Source organism: Canis lupus, chromosome 24, assembly GCF_011100685.1.
Source record: "Canis lupus familiaris isolate Mischka breed German Shepherd chromosome 24, alternate assembly UU_Cfam_GSD_1.0, whole genome shotgun sequence".
NCBI classification, from domain to species: Eukaryota; Metazoa; Chordata; class Mammalia; order Carnivora; family Canidae; genus Canis; species Canis lupus.
In genome coordinates, this window is record NC_049245.1 from 17,397,875 (window position 1) to 17,417,117 (window position 19,243).

The following is a 19,243-nucleotide window of genomic DNA, read 5'->3' on the forward strand; positions in this document are numbered from 1 at the left end:
GAGGTGATATAGCCTGTAAAGCTACAGGTAAAGGGAGTAATAACCAGTCATTAACACGTCCTCAGGGTGGGACGTGCATAGCGGGACACAGGCAGGGAGAGGACGGGAGAAATGCGTGGAGAGGGAGGGCGGGGCTGGCCAGGGCGATCTCCAGTGCGAGCTGCAGGGGGTGGCGGGAGGGACGATCTCTGCCGGGTCCCGGTGGGTGGTCTTCCTCGGGGCCGCAGACATTCCGCGGGGGACGCTGTCCCCAGGAGCCCGCGGCCCCCGGAGGACGCTCGAGGCTCGGCCGGCGCAGTGCCCCGCAAGGCCGCCAGGGGGCGCGCCAGCCTCGGGCACCGAGGAGCCCGCGGTATCGGGGAAGCCGGGCGAGCCAGGGGACCCCTCCGGGCTGGGTGCGGAGAAGGGGCGCCCCGGGAGGCGCTTCCTCTGAGCCCGCCGGCTCCGCCTCACGTTAAAGCCTCCCCCCCGCCAGGAAATGTGCATATGGGGCGTCCCCACTCCCCTGCCACCCCTTACCTTCCCTCCCCAGCCCCTCCAACCCCTATCTCTGCAGCCTGACAGTGCCGGGGCAAGGAAGTAGTCTTGTTGGGGCCGGGAAAGAATGTAAATCGGGACAAGTAAACAACATCTGAGGCAGTCTCTCAAATTTAAAATCTGGGCTGTGCTCTTGTTTGCTCTGGATTGAGTACAATTATTCTTAAGAGGGGGATGGTGAAGTACAGACGCATACATTAAAAGCAAGTTTTGTGGCGCACCGCCTTCACGCACAGATCAGTCCAGTCCCTCTGCTTCGAATACTTGCCCGCCTAGGCGAGCTCCTCCTGAGGGCCACCGCCTCCAGGAAGCCCCCAGGGGCAGGAGGACCCTCTGAATGTTCACACAGTCAGGGTCTCCCAGTGGCCTGCTCATGGGGCCGAGTTCTTCCCCAGGGCAATGCCCAGGGCATATACTGGCAGGGGCCAGGGCCTGTCTGTGCGCCAAACCCCAAATCCTAGCGCAGGGGGCACCGTCACATGCCCCTCTGCTCCCCAAGGTAACTAGTGCCTCAAGCTCACTGTTTCCAGAGAAAGGATAGTTCTTCTTTCCTCCATTTGGAAATGTAGGTTGAAGTCTGCTTGGAGCACTGCGAGCCCAGTCACTGACCTGGAATTCCTAGAGCCACGTTGGTCTCAGCCTTCAGGTCTGAGTTGGCTATAGGTGGATGCCTTTGGGGTAGGGGGCTTGCAGCAGATTGGGCCATTTGGTGAAGAGGGAAGTGGTAAAAGACTAAAGGGATTCATGTCCCTTGCAGGCACTCTCCTGGAACCTGGGAGTGAGAGTTTACAGAAAAGAAAAAAGGTCAGGAGGGGGCCAGTTCTCAGGAAGAGGGAGACATCGGAGCCAGGATCACATGTGTAATCAAACATAATTCAGATATACACCCATCGATTGGATCAAGAGACCGAAGATTTCGGTCCTGGCATCTTTGCTGCTTTGGTCAACTTTTTTACACTACGACCTCGTCTATTTCTCCATTGGTAAAATGGCAACAAGTTACTGTGGTATGTGGTATAAGGTGCTGAGGGTGAGGGGTGCAAAGGGCAGTGGCACAGCCTGCAGACCTGCCTCTGCCTTTGCCTCTGCCCAGGCAGTCATTTTAAGCACCAGTTTCCTCACACAGATAGGGAACAGCAACAATTCCTAGGACCAAACAGCATTTATCTCAAGAATGGAAATGTCCTGGACTATCAAGAAGCCTGTTGTTGTTTTTTCTTTAAAGACTTTATTTATTTATTTATTTATTTATTTATTTATTATTTATTTGAGACAGAGAGAGATAGTGAACAGGAGGGAGGGGGAGAGAGAGAATTTGAGGCAGACCCCACATAGAATCCCACGTGGGGCTTGATCCCATCACCACAAGATCATGACCTGAGCGAAACCAAGAGTCAGATGCTCAACCACCTGAGCCACTGGGTGCCCCAAGAAACTTGACTGTTTTATATGCCGAAATCTACAGGAAAATTTAGGAAATATATGGTTACCTTAATAGACTCTGAACAGTCATTTATAATTCAGTCATCATTACTGAAAGGAAATTCAAGGTATATCAGGAGCAGAATAATTCACAGTCCAGACTATAAAAATATAAGTCAATACCATTCTTTTCATTTTGACAATTAAGGCATTCTCGTTAAAATCAGTAAAAACCAGAATGCAGGGTCTTTTAAAAAATTTAATAATCTGAAGTTCTGGACATTTTTTTAAAAAAAGATTTTATTTATATATTCATGAGAGACACAGAGAAACAGAGACATAGGTAGAGGGAGATGCAGGCTCCCCGCGGGGAGCCTGATGCAGGACTGGATCCCAGGACTCTGAGATCACACCCTGAGCTAAAGGCAGACACTCAAGCACTGAGCCACCCAGGTGCCCTGGAGTTCTGGACATTTTAATAAAGAAATACATTAGGAATAAGATTTTTTTTTAAAGATTTATTTATTTTGGGAGGAGGGGCAGGAGAGGTTTGTTTCTCTGTTTTTGTTTTTGTGGGTTTTTTTTTTTTTTTTTAGAGAATCTTAAGCTGACTGCACTGAGCAGAGTTAGTCATGGGGCTCAATTCTACGACCCTGAGATCATGACCCTGAGATCACGACCCTGAGATCAAGGCCTTCAGGCTCTCAACCAACTGCGCCACCCAGGCGCCTCAGAAACAAGATTTTTTTAACACTTGGAAAGAAGGAAAGGTTTTTTTTTAATTGTCATTATTTGAAAATGTTATGATTTGATACTAGAAATTAAAAAAACAATCACTTGCAAATACTATGCTAAGAATGAGATAGTAAATAAGGTGGTTGGATACAACAGAAATATATTACAAAAATGTTACTCTGTGTGCCAACAATTATGAGCTGGAAAGTAAAAGGGAAAAATTCCATTTGCAAAAATAACAAAGTATGAAATGCCTAAAAATAAAAGTAACAGAAAATGTGTGAGCGCTCCATGGGAGATAAATTAAAAGTTCACTGAGAAACTTAAGAAGAAAATTTAATAAGTAGCATCAAATCATGGTCCTGGGGGGAAGACCTGAAAAATCTAACAATGTAGGTTCTTTTCTAAATCATTTGTAATTTAAAAATAGTTCTAATGAAATGTCTCAATGGGAGTTCTTTGGGAAATTAATGATTTTAAACTTCTTCTATGTTACTTGGAGGAACAAATGGATAAGAACATTTTCTTTAAAATGAGGACAAACTTGCTATACCGGATTAAAACATATTATAAAACTATAATAAATTGGAGCACCTGGGTGGCTCAGTCGGTTAAATGTCTGACTCTTGATTTCAGCTCAGGTCATGATCTCAGGGTTGTGATGTTAGGGTCCTGAGATCAAGTCTGGAGTCTGCTTCTCTCTCTCTCTCTCTCTGCCTCCCTACCCCTACCCCCACCGCCCCCGCTCCTGCTCCTGCTCTCTAAATAAATAAATAAATCTTTAAAAAAATCCTATAATAAATAATGGAACTATCTATATTTCCAACTCATTTTTTTTTCTGTAAACCTGAAACAACCAAAAGAAATAAAGTCTGTTTATTTAAAAAAACTATAGTAAACAGAACAGTATGAATCTGTGTTAGAACTGATGGAGCAGGGTGCCTATGTGCCTCAGTTGGTTAAGCGTTTGCCTTCAGCTCAGGTCATGATTTCAGGGTCCTGAGATAGAGCCCCACATCGGGCTTCCTGCTCAGTGGGGAGCCTGTTTCTCTCCCTCTATTGTTCCCCTGCTTGTCCTCTCTCACTCTTTCTGTCAAATAAATAAATAAAAATCTTAAGAAAAAAATCTATGGAGCAGTGGTAGGAAAAATATAACTCTGGGAATAAAGTTAACATTTATTAAGCTGACTCACATAAAGTAATGATATTCAATGGCTTGACCTATAAAAACATTGATCTCATAGGGCTTAGCCTAATATATAATGCTAGGACTATCTCTTAATAGGTACTATAATATCCTTATTTTACAGAAGAGGAAACTGAGACACAGAGAGGTTTAATGACCTTCCAGTGATCACACAGCCCATGGATGGTGGGGCCAGGTGATCCTGGGCAGCTTGTCTCTACTGAGCTCCTCAACTCAACACTTGACCTAATAGTAGGTGATGTGAATTGGTGGAAAGAAAGGATCTATTTAAAAATGGCAGTGGGAATAATTACTGTGTATTTTTAAAAAAGATTTTATTTATTTATTCATGAGAGACACAGAGAGAGAGAGAGAGGCAGAGACACAGGCAGAGGGAGAAGCAGGCTCCATGCAGGGAGTCCGATCGAGTCCAATGTGGGACTTGATCCCGAGACCCTAGGATCATGCCCTGAGCTGAAGGCAGTCACTCAACCGCTGAGCTACTCAGCATCCCAATAATTACTGTGTATTAAAGCAATCAAGATAGATCCTTATTTACAACTCCACAAAAACAAATGATAACTAGATTAAAAGTAAAATTTAAATATCAAAGTGTTAAAAACATTAGGAAAAAATATAGATGAATACTAAATTGCTCTAAAGTGAGAAAATACTTCTTTAGCATGAAAATAAAATAACCAAAAGGGAAAGGCATGAAGATAAAACTGTGCAATCAAGAATCATCAAAACAAACAAACAAACAAAAATCATCAAAACCAACGTTTAAATGCAATGGATAAACTAGAATGGCAAAATATTAAAATGGAAGTTTCTACTGAGGTCCCTCAATAATAGGAACTATGTTGTCCACTGGGACAAGGATCCATCAGAACTTGCAGAAAGATGTGAGGAAAACATAATTTGAAGCCAATCTGACAGATAGTTAATGTCCTTAACATGCTAAGAATGAAGCATTAATCCTCCAGTATAAATAGTGGCAAGTACAGGAATACACAAATCACAGAAGAGAAATATACATGGCCAGTAAACATATTTCAAAAGCTCATCCACATTACCAACCGGAGAAATATAAATCAAAATGGAGACAATTTTGTCTGTAAAATTGGCAAAGCTCTTTTAAATAATCGTTTTTGTTGGTAGTGAGGGAGAAATGAGAGGCACTTTCACTCACTGCTGGTGGGCAAGGAATTGGTATGACCTTTCTAGTAAGCAAGTGGACACCATGTAAAAAGAGTCTGGAGATGTTCATACTATGATCCCTAAATTTCACTTCCAGGAATTTATCCTTACATAATAACTAGAATTTTCCACAAAGACGTGTATAAATGAGGCTCATCATAGCATTTTTCTCATGAAGAAAAACCAGTAAAGGTAATGTCCAAGGGGGAGAGGATTAAATATGTTTTGTTGTAGTCTTATGTGGAACATATACAATCATTAGAAATGGTTCTAAATAGAACTGAATAATATGGAAAAACACAGGATGATGTCAATGAGAAGAAAACAGTAGAGTGAACTACATATCTTGTGTCCCAGTTTTTTGGCAATGTATTAAGATAAATATCTTGAATACTAGTATCTCAGAAAATCCAACTTTTCTCCATTTATTTATGATGCTTTCTTTATGCTTGGAAAAAGACTGGAAAACCCCTATTCTTGTTTGTATATGAAAATATGAGCATGGAGACAAATGTGGCCCGTTACCTAGTGGGTGGTCTCAACATGGGTCACTTTGGAGGGGGCTGTGATGTGAGTGGAGCAGGGTGAGTGGAGCAGGGTGTGGGAGACAGGAAGGGGAGGGAAAGAAAAACGAGAAAAAAACTCACTATTAACAAATTCCACAGACCCATGAAAAAACTCCCCCTGGGGTGGGGTGGAGTGGTGTGGTGCCTGCTCCAGGCCCAACTTCCTGCTCTGTCTCCCTTTCCAAGTGGCCAAAGGGGCAACGGGGATGGGGGAGGTGTGTAGGCATCAGGGGTCTTGGGCTCTTGTTTGGACCATGGGCAGCCTTGGCAGTCTTTATGGAGTTTTTTCAGAATTCCATCTTTCAAAAATTAAAATACTTAGAATTGCAAAGGAGACCAATTCCGTTGAAACACAGTTATCAGAATACTTTTCAAAGACGCAGTTGATGACATAATAAGACATGTACATCTTTATTAACATATTAAACAACCAGATCCAACGGTCAAGTGTCTACGATTTTGCAGGACTGTCTGAATGTCAATGACATTTTGAAGGATATGCCTCGGCTGTCGTGTGACTTGAAAAGCTCCTGTTTTCTCTTGGTTGACAAAGTCATGGATTCTGCTATCACCCCCCTGTCAGAAATATTCACAAGTGATGGAGATGCTCAATTTCAGGTGGAGAATAATGAAAACAAGAGTAATGATTTTTCTGTGCAAGTTCACATATTCTCAGAATTCTACCTGGGGGCCCCAGACTCAACGCCTCTTGCTCTTGCGACTCCAGGATCCCAGTTTCCCATGCTGGCTCCTCCAGGACACCAGGCGACTTAGTCTCTTTTTGCTTTTGTTTTCCAGTCCCTGAGAAACAGTGCAAATAGTTGTCTGTGACCCCTGGATAGAGAAGACGACACAATGCGGACTGGCCATGCTGTGACTCATGCCGTCCCTGGCCTGACCCTAAAGAGCAAGAGAAGTGTCAGATTGCTGCAGAATCCTGGAAGTTCTCGAACACACAGATTTGGATGGACACATTCATCCCAATCCCCAATTCCTTCTTACTGTCCCGGCATAGACAGTCTGACATTCCCTCGGGGCATCTTAGGTGTCGTCTACTCTGGCATTATTCGGATAGCACTCTGGTTCCTTCCATTTCCAGGCCATGATGCCATGGGAGCTGGAGGTCTCCTGCCCACAGAGTGCACGGCCAATCCTCTCTGTTTTCTTCAATCTTGTTTCGCTTCTACTTTTCAGTCTCTTTTTTTCCCCACATGACTTTTCACTTGTATCTGCTTTTTTACTGAAAGACTATGAGATGTAGTTATAGTTTTATTTCCCCCCATCACCTTCTGTGACTCGGTGATGAGTCAGCCTTTCAAGGGGACCACAGTGATTGTCCGACACCACTCTGTCTCCCTAGAGTGGAGACAAAACAAGTTTAGCAGCCATCGGGGCCACCTGCTTTATCTGTTATATCTTCATTGTAGATTATACTTTTCTTCAGTGTGAAATGAATCTGTCTGTTCCATTGAATGCCTTGAATTCTATGTAGTCTGAAATTAATTTTGCTATCCTTGCTCTCTTTGTGTTTTCCTGATACACTTTGGCTCGTCTTATTTTTTTTGACATTTATTTTTAACTTTTCAGTGTAATTTTGTTTTAGGTTTGTTCTTGAAAGCAGCATATAATTAGAGTTTCTATTTTAACCTAATAATTTGAGAGCCCTTCTTTAAAAACCTTATTGTTTTTCCCCCTTGTTATATGCATCCATGCTCACTATTGAAAATACATATAATAAGCAAAAAGAAAACTAAAATCACCCAGTTTGCACTACTCAGAAGTAATGACTGTTTCCTAAACCTGGTTCTGCATCTTTCTTTTTGATTTTATTAACTCTCCTGTAACTTTCTAACTCATTGTCTTTCTGAATTACCTAAGTTCAGGTTCATTCTGCTGCTTGCCCCAGGGGGAGGGAGTACTCATGACATGTTCTCTAGGCTCTGAGGTGTGGTAAGAAGGGCTTGGGGAAGCTGAGGAGGACAGCTCTGCTATAGGCCGAGAGAGGAGCTTCTTCACTCTGATACCCATTTCCTTGGGTTTTCCTTTTCTAATCTCCTCCTCCTCTGTTTTTTTTTTTTTTTTTTCATTTATTTATTTTTGAGAGAGAGAGCACAAGTCAGGGGGTAGGGGCAAAGGGAGAAGCAGACTCCCTGCTAAACAGGGAACCTGTTGCAGGACTCAATCCCAGGACCCTGGGATCACTGCCTGGGCTGAAGTCAGACACTTTACTGACTGAGACAGCCAGGCGCCCCTCTAACCTCCTTTTGTAGCAGAATTGGGAAGACCATCAGGGCCAAGATTAGGGTGAGGATCTAGGGGATCTAGGTTAGGGTAAGCAACTGTGGTGCTAAAATATGTCCACAAATTCTTTGACACTCCTGTCTTCAAAAGGTGAGACCTAACTCTTCTCCTTCAAATGTTGGCCAGACACAGTAAGTTGCCTTTGACTAATGGAATGTGATAGAAATGATGCTATGTGACTTCAAGGGTAGGCCATCAAAGGGATAGCTTCCACTTGGTGTTCTCTCTCTCTCTCTCTCTCATCACTCAGTCTGAGGGAAAACAGCTGCCATGTTGTGAAGGTACTCAAGTATCCCCAGGAGAGGCCCACATAAAGAGTAATGGATTATCTCCACCAAGAGCCAGCACCAACTAGCCATGGGGTGAGCCACCCTGGAAATGGATCCTCCAGCCCCAGTCAGACCTTCAGATAAGTGAAACCCCCACTGAAATTTGACATAATCTCATTAATGATCTCAAGGTAGAACTGTCCAGGTAAGTTGCTTCAAAATTCAGATCCATAGAAACTGTGAAGGTAGTCATGCTTACTGTTGTTTTAAGCCATCAAGTTTGGGGTAATCTTACTCAGAAATAGATAACTGCTCAGATACAGTAACTGCTATGCCTTTAGCATGCGTGTTTGAGTGAAGAAACAAGAGGCATTCCTATGGCTCCTATGATCCAGCCCAGCTTAAAAGGGTTGGAGAGTTCACCCTGGAGTTTGGAATTAAAGCTCAGTCATAACAAACAAGGTTTATTTTCCTTGAATATCCCTCACCACATCTTCCTCATGGATCATGGGTTGTCCCTTTGCCAGTCAAAGATACAGGAAGCCTTGTTCTAGCGGTTTCATGGCTTCCCATAAGGAAAGTGACTAACCTCTGATCTTAAATCAAAACTTCTCTGTAATCCTACTCCCACAACACTTGTCTTAAGATGGAGTCCCCCAAAACTATGAGACAAGAATTTGAGTGTAGGTGATTTATTTGTAGGTGATCTTAGAAAGCTCTGGTGGTGGTGTGGGGTTGGGAGGGAGGAAAAGGAAGGCAACCCTACAGTATGGGTAATAAATAGATCAGTAGGCAGCTGAAACTCATTCATGCTGGAGACTCTGGGTAACTGTGTGGCCACTCTCTTCAAATTTATCTCACCTGAGAAACAACGGACCTGGAGTATTTGTCTCCCATCTTCTGCCTCTCACTTGTTGAGGGCTACTTTAGAGGACATCAACCCCTTAGTACTTCTGGTCTGTCCCACACACGAGCCTAGCATAGCTCAACAGATGAAGAAAGAGAAACTCTTAGGCAATAAGCCATCCTGGGCATTTGAGGAATAATGAGAGCTGATGGTTATGGGCAGGTTACTGACAGCATCTGTTACATACCTCCATCCCACATCTGAATTATTGCAGTAGCCTTCTAGCTGGTCTACTCCCCTTTGTTCTTTCACTCAGACCCTCTGATCTCTTCTCTGTGTAGAAACTCAGAGTGTCTTAAAATGCAATTGTGATCAAACTACTTATTTCTTAAAACATTACAAAACTTTCTTGTTTCCCTAAGGATAAAGTCTCCATTCTTTAGCACTGCACTTGGCACATAGAAATCATTTGGTGAATGCTAGCTTTTGTACATCATCATCACCATGATCATCATCAGAACATGAGCTTTCCAGGTGATGTCTCTGACTCTGAGGATCTTTTACTTCATCTTCTATTCACCCAGAACAATCTTTAGTGAAGCCAGCACCAAGTTTTCATATGTTTCATGTGTCTTACCTTTCCAACTGGATCATTTTTTGAGGGTTGTGGTTGTGTCTTATACTTCCTGTTTTTTTTTTTTTCTTCACACTGCTTAACCCAAGGAAGCTCTGAGGAATTAGTTTCTGGATGAGGCATTCAGTTAATTAATATAGACCCCTCTTTCTCCAAGGTACTAAGAGCCAAGCCATCACCAAGTTCCAATGCACTTCTCCCCATCTCTCAAATATGTCCACTCTTTTCCATCTCTAAGACCACTACTCTAGCTCAATTACCTTCATCTTTTGCTTGGATCATTGCACAAGCTCCTTAATCATAATTCCCATGTCCAGCCTCTCTTCTCTCCAATCCATTTTTCACAAAGCAGCAGAAGCAATCTTTAAACACCAATTCCAACCATGTCAATTCACAAGCCTAAATGGTTTCAGGGCTTTCTCATTATTCTTAGAACAAAGCCTTACTCATGTTCCAGTCCCAGTGTCTGCATGGATCTGGCTTCCCTCCACATCCACTCCCACCTTCCTTCTCCTTATGTCTGGGCACATGTGACACTGGCTTCCTTTCCATCTCAAATGCTCCAATATCCTTTCCAACTCAAGGTTTTTGCTAATACTGTTTTTTTTTTTTTTTTTTTTTCCTGTCTGGAGCGTCCTCCCATTCTTTAATCACCTATGCATCGCATCTTACTTATTATTCAAATCTCTGTTTCAATGTCATTTCCTTGAGTAAGCCTTCACTGATCACCCAGACGAGGTCAGGTCTCTCATAGAAGCTATCTTAACATCTCAGGTTTTTCCTTAAAAGAACTTATTAGTTGTAACTGAGTGTAGACTGTGGTCCCCCAGAAAACAGAGGCTTAGATCTTTGTTTTGGGGAAGGATCCCAGGGAATAGGAGATGAAGCCTGGCAAGAGGGAGACATGGTGGGAGGGAAAGTCTATCTTCATTAACTCATTAGTTCATAGATGCATTCCATCAGTTGGTTTTTGTCCAGTTTTTCTTACTATTCTCAGTGGGGTGGTTTGTCCAGTTTTCCTAGCACATAGCTGAAGTAACCACTGCAACTATTTAGTTGTTTTTTCCAGTATGAACTTCCATGTTTCCAAATAATATTTATATTGCTTTTAACATTTTAAGAAATTATCTACTGTCACTAAGAACTTTCTCCTCCAATTTCCCTTTCTCAATCTTCTCAATATAATTATGCAAAAAAAGATTAGACTAAGTGTTTAGAGATTAATCTGCCTATTCAGATATCGTTCACTGTTCAACCAAATAATGAACTCTTAATAATGTTTTCTCTCTTGTGCAACTTTTTTCACTGAAATTAATAATTGCCTCATTTTAAAGTTTGCTTAGTTTTCACAATGACTGCCAAATATTTCCCCCTCCATGTCTTCATAAATCTGTGAAATGCCTATTAAGCAGCCAGTGAGGCAGAAGATGAACTGGAAGAGTATGATATTCTGGAGGCCAAGTATAGACGGTGTTTCAAGGAAAAGGGAGTGACTGGTTGTGTTACATGCTAGTAGTGGGTCAAGTGAGATGAACACTGAGAATTGACCAATGATTTGGCAATGTAGAAGTCACTGGTAACCTTGACAAACAAGAGTAAACTGGTGGGGACAAAGGTTTGATTGGATGGAATGCAGTCAGAATGAAAGAAATGAGAACAGAGGAAGGAAAATCATACACTGTGATTTCTAAAAAACAATTTTAACATATTATCTAAGAAAGGCAAAATTTTAAAGAATTTCTTTCTCCAGAGGGAGCAGAGAGATGTGGTGGCCACTGGACAGGGATGTAGGATCAAGAAAAGGATTGGTGGCAGCTTCCAAGATGACTGCCAATGATTCCCCACATTCTGGTATTCATATCTGTGTACAGTTTCCTCCCCCGTTGTAGTGGAGTTGATGTGTGTGATCAATAGCATATGGTAGAAATGATGGTATGTCATTTCCAAGGTTAGGTTATAAAAGACTACACATTCTGTTTTGGGTGCTCTGTTGCTTTCCCTCTCTCTCGGATCTCTCCTTTTGTGAGAAGTAAGTGCTATGCTGTGAGTAACCTTTTGGAGAGGCCCACATGATGAAGCCTCCAGCCAACTGCTAATGAGTTACTGAGGCCTGGCAATAATTGGGTGAGTGAGTTTGGAAGCAGATTCTACAGCTCCATTGAGACTTGAGATGACTACTGCCCTGGCCAACAGCTTGACTAGAGTTAGAAAATAAACCATCCCAAACTACAAGTGTACACGCATAGAACTAAAATCAAGGCTTTGAGGCAAATTCCTTGAGGGGCAGATGGTTGCCCCGCTATGGTGCAGCTGACATGTCTGTACTGGCATAGTTTTGGAAAATGGTTCTCTGGCTGTCTGTGAAGGACGAGAAATGGTAGCAGTGGCCTGGGAGTCTCAGTGAAGAGCACCTATGGCTGAGCTTACTATTGATGGGTATAGCTGTCCAAAGAGTTTCCCTTTAAAAAAATGTTTATAGCACCAATGTCCACAATAGCCAGACTGTGGAAGGAGCCTCGATGTCCTTCAACAGATGAATGGATAAAGAAGATGTGGTGTATATATACAATGGAATATTACTCAGCCATTAGAAAGGATGAATACCCACCATTTGCTTTGACATGGATGGAACTGCAGGGTATCATGCTGAGTAAAGTAAGTCAATTGGAGAAGGACAATCATCATATGGTTTCACTCATATGGGGAATATAAGAAATAGTGGAAGGTATTATAAGGGAAAGGAGGGAAAATGAGTGGGAAAAATTAGAGAGGGAGACAGAACATGAGAGACTCCTAACTCTGGGAAACAAACAAGGGGTAGTGGAAGGGGAGGTGGGTGGGAGGATGGGGTAACTGGGTGACGGGCACTGAGGAGGACACTTAATGGGATGAGCATTGCATGTTATACTATATGTTAGCAAATCAAACTTCAATAAAATAAAATAAAGTAAAAAAAATGGTTTCCATAGTTCTGAGCAGTAGCACTAGATGTATAGTGGAGATATAGTAGGTGGCAGCAGAAACCAATGGCAGAAAAGATAGCATTAGTCCAATGGACAACAGAGTTCTCCCAACCTATAAGTTGAAATCTGTGGTTCTACCATTTTAGATTGTGTACACCTGGGTGTTTTTTGTAAGCTGGGTCAAAGTGGAGGCCCAAGAGTGAGATACTGGTCTTCCTACCAATCTGGGGAAGCTGGTTCTAAGCTAGTTTGAGAAATAAAGAAAAATGCCTCTATCCTAACTGCTGGGTTAAATAAGCATGATTCAAGGTATGTGCTTGGGAAACATCTCACTTCCCCTTGAACTAGATGCTGTTTCTAGTCTTTTGAGGCTGTCCTTCAGAGGACTGTTTTAGAGGTTTGACAAATGCAGCACTCTGACACAAAAATACTATAAAAGTAACAGTTTTCTCTATGGCTATAGTATCAGCAAAAGACATTTGATTGCGAGATGGTCACTTTATTCAGCTTCTGAATTTTTCCTTTTGCAAAATGTAGTTGGGTTGGCACTGTAGTCTCCTCCTATTTAGGGGACTGACAGGTCATGGGAGAAGCTGAAGTCAAGAGGGTAGGGCTTACAAAACCTCTCATCCTTCAGTCACATTATTCCAAAACTTGAGCATAATCATCTCATTATCTGAGATGGTTGCAAAAACTGTGTTTAGCAATCTGGACCACCTTATTATAATTTCCAAGTACTGGGTAGATAACAATGTTTTACTATGCCACTGGAGTCATCTAGGTTATATAGTATTGACAAGAATCAAACAGGCACAGTCATACTGTTCCTGTGTAATCATGACCAGTCTGAGAAGGAGCAAGGAATTAGGGACCTATTGAAGGCCTGAGCCCAGCAGGCCTGCCTAAAACTTGTCTCATCCTTTTGGCATGACCGTGGAGCATGGGTGAGGTCAGAAAGTTCTTGTGCTGGTACTGGTATATGATGGGTTTGCCCTCTCTGTGTCTGGGAGATGTTTGAAGCTGACTCTCATGGATGGCCCCTCTAATGCTATCCTTTCAAAATACCCTTTGCCTGGTCACTCCCACTGCTCCCTTGACTCCTGGTTTTCCACCCCACTGGTTTCCTTGCTTACTGGAAGGAACATTCTTATTAGGCAGGGTCCTTTGCAAAATGACCCAGACCAACAATCCTAGGTTTGTGGCAAGAACGGTCTTGATTGTTCATGCCTACCTGTATCCATGACCTTTGCAATGCTCCCAGGGTGGCTTCTATGTCCATACTCTTTGAACCTATCTTGGCTTTGAGACTTGATTTTGCCAATAAAATATAGTGAATGTGATGATATGTCAATTCTATGCCTAGACGTTAAGGGGCTGGACTAATCTTCTATTGCTGTGTAATAAATGACCACACACTTAGTGGCTTAAAACAATACCCATTTGGGGGTGCCTGGGTGGCTCAGTTAGTTAAACATCTGCTCTTGGCTTGGGTCATGATCCTGGGGTCCTGGGACTGAGCCCCATATAGGGCTCCCTGCTCAGTGAGGAGCCTGCTTCTTCCCCTGCCTGCTGTTCCTCCTGCTTGCGCTCTCTCGAACTCTATCTTTCTCTCCCAAATATGTAAATAAAATCTTTTTTAAAACTCACCCATTCATTATCTCATACTTCTGTAGGTCAGAAGTGTGGGCTTGGCTGGTTCCTCTGCTATGGAACTCACAAAGTTCAAATTAAGGTGTCAATAACTTGGGCTCATCTGGAAAAAATTATTTTCCAAGCTCATGCAGGATGTTGGCCAAATTCAGTTCCTTATGCTTGTAGAATTGAGGTCCCTATTTCCTTGTTGACCATCAGCCAGGAACTGTTCTCTCCTCTGAGGGGTCACCTATATTCTTTTTCCATCTTCAAGTCAGCAGTAGCATGTCAAGTCCTCTGATACTTTGAATCTGATTTTCTCTTCTGCTACCAGCTTGAGAAAATGCTCTGCTTTTAGAGTGTTCATGTGATAAGACACATACAAATAATCTTCCTTTGATTAACTCAAAGCTGACTTGTTGTGAAAGGCAGTCTCATGACCCCTAGTCAGCTGTGTAAGAATGGGTTTTGTCTCTGGAACATCTCCTTACCAAGGGAAATCACCCTGTGTGGGGATATCTTTCCTTGTTTCAGGCTCAGTGAGCTCTCCTTTGTTCTGCTTAAAGTAATGTACATCTTATGGCACCTGGTTAATCCCAATACTATATCTGTCCAGTACAGGGATGAAATTTCTCCCACTATGGCACAGGAGGGATGTATAGAGGTGAATGGCCCTGCTTCAGTTGCCGAGAGAGGCTTGCTGGCCATGGGAGATCAAGATGGCTGAGGACAATGTTTTAAGTTTCCTAGAAGCCTTCTGGTTTGATTGAAAAGATCTATGAGGGATCCCTGGGTGGCTTAGTGGTTTAGTGCCTGACTTTGGCCCAGGGTGTGATCCTGGAGTCCCAGGATCAAGTCCCACATTAGGCTCCCTGCATGGAGCCTGCTTCCCCCTCTGCCTGTGTCTCTGCCTCTCTCCCTCTCTCTCTGTGTCTTTTGTGAATAAATAAATAAAATCTTAAAAAAAAAAAAAGAAAAGATCTATGAAAACACTCTTACTGTCTTGGAATAGTTTTTGTGTGTGTGTGTGTGTATGTGGTTGAGTACATCAACCTTTTGATTTCATCCTTTTAAGCTAATGAGAATTAGATGAAATCTGAGGTTTTAACAAAGGGTGGGATAGTCACACACTCAGACTTTTCGCTGTGTCATGCTTTCAACAGCCGTTTTGGAGTTTAACATGTTTTGACATCTGGAGAGGCTGAGAATTTCCAAAATCATCCTGGTTCCTTTTTGTATAACAGCTCTTTCCTCAATTTATCTCTCTCCTTTGGCACTTTATTATAAGCAACAAGAAGTCAGGCAGCATCTCCAACACTTGACTCGGGAATTTCCTTAACTAAATATCCAAGTTCATTGCTTACAAGTTATGTCTTCTGCATGACTGCAGGACATAGTTTTTGGTAAGCATGTTGCTGCTACTTAACAAGGATCTCCCCTTATCCCATATCCAATAACACCTTCTCCATTTCCTTTTCAGCCTTCATCATGAGTATTCTTAAAGTCAAGATTTCTACTATTGATTTGCTCTTGGTTTAAGATTTCTCTACCACACACTTCCATCCTCCTTATTGAAAGCTTATCCTATAAACAAGCTCATGCAAGTCTACTAGAGAATTTGACCATGTTAAAGACATGAGTTGTTTAACTGAGGGCATTATACACTAGCCAGCTCACAACAAACCCACCAGCTAGCTGACCCAAGATCAGTCAAGTCCAGCACAGACTAGAACACCCCAGGTGACCCATTAACTTGTGAGCTAAATAAATACAAATTGCTCTATACCAAGGAGGTTTTGTGTGTTTTTTGTTATGCAGCATTATCGTGCAGTAGAAAACTGATACACATGGGATTTACATTTCGTCTCTTGGATTCTTGCACCTCTGACCTAGCTTGGAAAGGAGAGTAGTTAATTCAAAAAATAGCAACAATTCTCTCCCTCTCTCCCTTTTTTCCTTCTCCCTCCTTTTCTCTTCTAGCTTAAGCTACCTCTAGAGTCCACAGGCCTGTAAATACACTACTGTTCCTCATAATTACAGCAATAAAAATCAGTTTTCCAAATGATTGCATTGAAGAACCCTTCATGTGGCTTGGTTGAAGAGAGAAGCACCTTTATCTTTTCCCTTCCAGGAGAAGCTTATGTAAACGCTCATTTACAAAAAAATCCTCCCCCTTTCTTCAATTATCCAGTGCTATATTTGTTGTTGTTTCTTTCTTTCTTTCTTCCTTTCTTTCTTTCTTTCTTTCTTTCTTTCTTTCTTTCTTTCTTTCTTTCTTTCTTTCTTTCTTTCTTTCTTTCTTTCTTTCTTTCTTTCTTTCTTTCTTTCTTCTTTCTTTCTTTCTTTCCCAAAACCTTTTAGGGAAGGGTTTTGACAGAAACTTTAAAAACTCACGTTGTCCTGGAAATTCATTTTGGAATGTATTGTGATACCTCAGTTGGAACTTTCATTTAATACCCAGTTATACTTAATTTGATTAACATCTGTCTCCTCTACAAGCCTGTAGCCCATGAGGAAGAAGCTCCTCTTGCTCACATCTCTAACATCAGCACCAAGGACAGTGTCAGGTATGCCCCATGCTCAACAAATATTGTTAAATGAATCAGTGTAAACAAACCTGTTGTACCTTATGCCATGAAATGAGTATATAAACTGCCTAGATTTTCTTTTACAAGCATGGATTTGGTCATTTTTCAACAAATCTTTTTATCTCTTTTATGGAGTGCCACCTTAAAGATCCCTTTCCAGAAATGCTTAGCAAGGTGGATCCCAATTGACTTTCCCACTCAAAGCAAAGAGAAGTCTTCCCTGATAAGGTTTCTCTGAAAATTCCTCCACCTCAAAACCAAAGAGAAAAATCAGGATGTTGTATTTTACAGATATTACCACAGCTGTACTTGATTCTGCCCACTTATGTGTATGAAGGGTCAACTCTGGCTCCTCTCTGTCTAGAATACCCTTTATGAGACTGTCCAGAGGAGTAGCAGTGAAGCTCTTTTGGTTCTAATTTTAAGGCAGCCCAATTAAAATGTCTGACTCACCAGGCTGTTCATGGGAAGCATTCACGCATTCATAATTTATGGAATGGGCTGTAAAGGCTCTGAATGTTCCCTGGAAGCCGTTTTAGTATCTTTCTAGATAAGAAATGAATCCAGATTCTCCATCTTTTCAATTATTACCATTACTCATTATTATTCAAATTACATAGCATGATTCATGTCTGAAGATCAAAAGATCAGAAGGATTTTAAGGACAAACTATGAAAATGAGAGTGAGGATAGGAAGGGAGAAAAAGAGGGATCAAGAATTCAGGATCAGAGCTCTTTCTCTCAGTGCCTATGTATTTGCTGGTAAATTGAGAATCTAATTAAATTAGTAAACACTTACTTGTGAAGATTTGGTAACAAACTAAAATATGATCCATTTTAACATAATCAAAGACTGAGGTCCAAAGAATAATATTCTTTGGTGAAATTTAAGATATGAACAACCAGTGGCTAGGAGAAGAATGGGATGGTCCTGGACATTCAGGATCATCTTCAGTAGGCAGGTCTGCCACAAAGGGGCCAGAAGGTCATAAAAGGAGTAAATAATACTTTTCCTATGTGATAGTTCATATTGTTAAATAGGAAATGTTTACTCTCCTTCCAACTCCAATTACAGGAAGAGCATACCTCCTTGCCCCTCATTGACATTGAGTTTGGCCAGAGAACTTGCTAATGAACATGATGCAAATGAAATGATGCAAATAATGAACATGATGCTTTCAGGTTTGGGCTTGCCCTTTGATGCTTCTGCTATAGTCATGTAAGGAATATGCCCTGGCTCATCCCCTGATCCAAGGAAGATGAGAGACACATGAAGTTAACTAACCTAGACCTTATCACTGCTTGTAGCTGGGCCCAACCAATCTTATCCTAGATCAGCAGAGCTACTGATGTGTGAGAGTAAATAATTACTACTTTAAGCTACTGAATTTTGGAGTGGTGTTATATAACAGAGAATTTGGCTGATTCCCTCCTCACCCCTTCATTTCTGGGGAGCTTCTAAATCCTTGAAATTTCCTGAGTGATAAGAGAACCTCTGTTATTCATGGTGGGCCCCTTGAACCACCTTGTCTTATGCTAATAAGACAACTCAGGATGGAGGCTAGTCATGCCAGAAAGACCAACCATGTGATTAGAATTTTGGAGCTTTGAGCCTTGTGATATCAGCTCAACCTTCTGGGAGGGAACAGGGGCTAGAGACTGAGTTAAATCACATGGTTGATGATTCAATCAATCATGCCTATATAACAAAACTCTAATAGAAATTCTGGAAATAATTTCTTGTGAGCTACTCTGTCTGGTGATACACGTCAATATGCCAGGAAGGTAATACACCATAAAGACACAGAAGCTTCATATTTAGGCCCTCTGAGACCTCACCCCTGTGGGTATCTTCTTTTGGCTAGTCTGATTTGTATCTTTCATAATAAAACTGTAATAATAATAATAATTATTATTATTATTATAATGTTTCCCCAGTTTCTATGAATTTTTCTAGCAAATTATTGAAACTGAAAGACTGGTAATCCTGAATTTATAGATAGTTGGTCAGAAGTGTGGGTGAACTAGGAACCCTGAAACTAGCTAGTGGCTAGTGTCTAAAGTGAATATAGTCTTATGGAGAACTGTACCCTTAATCTGTGAAATCTGACCTAACTCCAGGGAGTTGAGATAAAAATTGCATTGTAGGTGGTTTGTTATACATCAATACCTGACTGATACACCTTATCTACATGAAATGATACATAAAATATGACTATGAAAGTATATGTATATGAAAGTGTTTTCAAGTATAAATCTAATGCAGAGTTAAGGAAGTATTACTGTAAGCAAACCATAAGTAAACATGTTTACCTCTTCACAAGCAAGACAGAGACTAGTGATTATTTAAGGTTTTATTCATC